Raw genomic sequence first — 3487 nt, 5'->3', positions numbered from 1 at the left:
GGGGGGGGGGGGGGGGGGGGGGGAGAGGTAAGAAAAAAGAAATATAAAGATAATATATTATTATTATTGTACGCGCGTAGTGTGCGTACACTATAGCGCGTATATATATATATATATGTATTATACGAAACTAAAAAAGAAAAAAAAAACTGCTAATATATTCAACTGCGTTCGTGCGTGTGTGTAAAAAATAACCGATCGGAGGGGCGAAATAAAATAAAAATATACGAAAAAAAACCAGTCGTACGGAGACGGTTTTGTTGAATTCATTAGTTATCAGGACTCGCGCGACGAGCGATTCGTGTATTTTTAATTTTATCATTAATACTACAAACGACTATAGTTATACTATATATATATAGGTACACATGTGTTTGATATACATCATATTAATGTGTATTATATACTATTAGTGAAATACTCTCGCGGGACCAATGAATGATGACTACTCTTCGGGGCTGCCTGATAATATTATTATTATTATTATTATTATTATTATTATTGTTGTTGTTTGTTGTTTCGTTCGCCTATATATTATTCTCTAGTCGAGTCTTGGCTCCGGTCCAGGTCAAGTCGGCGCTTCGAGGGGGCACACTGCGGGGTATAGAGCGAAAACAAATTTAGTCGAGTCTCCATACTAAACCTTAGCTATCCGTAACTACTCGTTGCACTGTATTACTATTAATTATGAAAAACGGGAGACAGAGGCAGACAGACATACGAGGCCGAGGGAGCGGATGGACGCTGTGAACAAACCGTCTCTGCATAATAATAATATGCATGGATTTTATTATTATTATTATTATTATTATTAGATAAACGTACACACACGACGCGTACAACCTGATGACGACAATTGTTATTATCACGTGCACCGAGATATTTTCGAGTTTTTTTTCTCGCGTTGAAATTGCCTTATTATTATTATACTGCTCTGACCGCGTCGCATTATTCTCTCGATTGGTGATAATTATTATTATTATTATTACTGTTCACTGTATAGTTGCAGTGCAGAGTCAACGAACTCGAAAATGCAACTGCAGTCTGTGTTCGGTACAATAATTATAGGTATTAATAATGTGTTTCAACGGATTTTAAATTGTATTTATTTTTTTTTGCGTTTTATCAACGCCTTCGAGCTCGCTAAGTGTGCACTACTACTACTACTACTACTACTACTACTACTACTACTACTACTACTACTACTACTACTACTACTCGGCGAGTTAATAGGTCATATTTTTTTTCAACGCATATATTTATACGTTTATATTTATCGAACCACGCTCGAAGATATTTTTTACAGTTCCATGTCGTTCGGAGTTTGTTTATATGGCCTAAAAACCATATATTCATTCGTGTGTCAGCGGCTAGGTAAAATATGATTCGACAAACCGTTGAACCGTTGCCAGGTTGTAAACACTACCTATACACGCTCACACGTGTGATTTGTATTTATATCTAATTATGATGCAATCAAACAACATTTTTTTCCGTGCGATTGTACCCATAAATATATAATATCCACTTCAGACGGAGCGTCATAATAAGTTGAAAAATATAATGCATGTATGTAAAACATAATATTATAGTGTAGAAAAATAATATTATAATGTACACGAAGTTTATGGCCGAGAGATGGACTCTCCGCGACCAATATACCGCCGTCTCGCGTAATGATAATATTATTACGACTTCTCGCAAATTATTGTACGAATGTGAGTTTCAAAGAATATTATAATACAATTACATTACTATAAACGCCGAATGGTATAAACACTATAAGCCACAGCGAGCTGTTGGCCACCATTATGTGTAATTTATTATATTATTGTATACGTGTTATTGCCACAATATACACAATGTGTAGGTATAGAAGTAAAATAAATGTTTTACACTTAGTAGTTAGTGTATTATAACTTTTTTTTATCAATTTATATTATTATTATCTCCCCCTTACACTACCCCGACTGTCTGACTCTCTCTGTCCGTATAAGATATATGTATTTCACGACAACGTTAACATAATGTGTATTATATTATATTATTATATTCAATGTTTATACATTTTATGACAAAAAATAAAAAAAAAACGTTACACGAACCGCTAAATATTATAAAATTGGTTTTTTAAATAATAATAATGAGGCATAGTTATTTGATTTTTTTCTATCTAATCGAAGTAATCAAAAACGGTCTTAGTATGTCTATAGTAAGTATTCAAGATTCAAAAACACCTTCTTCCCGTGATAAGAAATAGATTTCATCGAGACAATTATTATTACGTATCTGTAAATATTGAAAATACAAACGTCTACTGAACGTCACAACGAACAAAAATGCACGAGTTCAGATCGACGAGATTTTTAGATAAAGTCGTTAGACTTGAATAATATTATAATAATATATTTGGTTGACTGATGCATATGATGAAATTATAACTATGCACTGCTCCGAACATTTTCCGATCGATTATACAACGCATAGTACTATTATTTATTAAAATGGCGATACTGATCTGTGATCTATTGATCAATGTCGGATAACGGACTTTAGAGAGGTCAGAATTATTTAAGTATAATATTCGAAACTTATATTTCAACAATTGACATTATGCGTATTATATATATAGTGATTTATTATATAACACTAATTATTTCTAAAACTATAAGTATTTATGAAATTAAAAAAAAAGATATTTTATTATTACTTTAAATAGTTATGTGAATACACATTTTCAAAAAGGTTCTTATTTCTCGAGATGATGAGTGTTTACACACAAAACATTCACCTGGTGTATAATATTACAATATATATTTAGTGGTGGATTTAAGAAACTGGGCGGGGGTGCTTTTGAGCTGAAGCATCTTTCTGAAAATTGATCTTTTTTTAAAATTATTTATCACTCAAATATCTACTGTAATTACCACGTAGAACTTAAAGTAATTGTGATCTGTAATTACTACAGAATAGGTTAAATTTGTTTTTAAAGATCCCAGGTCCGTCACAGTCATTAAGTATATATTTTATATTATGCATAATATTTACTAAAACAAACATATTATATGATACAAGTGTGTGAATCAATCAATATAATTATTACCGAAGGGATGAGTTAGGCTGTTTTTTTCTCATATGTTTCCCGTACATTTATTTTCTCATAGCGAACATCGCAAAGTTGCAAAATAGCAATTTATAGCCAAGCCAAATATAATATTATTAATATAAATAAATAACAACAAATATTTTATATTAATATAACCAATATTGGAAAAATAGGTAATAACTATTATTGTTGCAGCTGTACTGGCGCAGTGATCCGCTAAAATATTTACATTTTCCAGGGCTGGTCCGAAATACCAAAACATATGTCCCTGTTCATCATAATATCTTAAATTATGATACAATTGTAGTGTCGTTTTTTCTTATGATTAAATAATTTATACCATTTCTATGTACAAAGACACTTATAATATTATTTAAGCAT

The sequence above is a fragment of the Myzus persicae genome, unplaced genomic scaffold (genome assembly GCF_001856785.1).
Source record: "Myzus persicae strain clone G006 unplaced genomic scaffold, MPER_G0061.0, whole genome shotgun sequence".
Classification (NCBI taxonomy): domain Eukaryota; kingdom Metazoa; phylum Arthropoda; class Insecta; order Hemiptera; family Aphididae; genus Myzus; species Myzus persicae.
Note: the sequence above shows the minus strand (reverse complement) of the source record.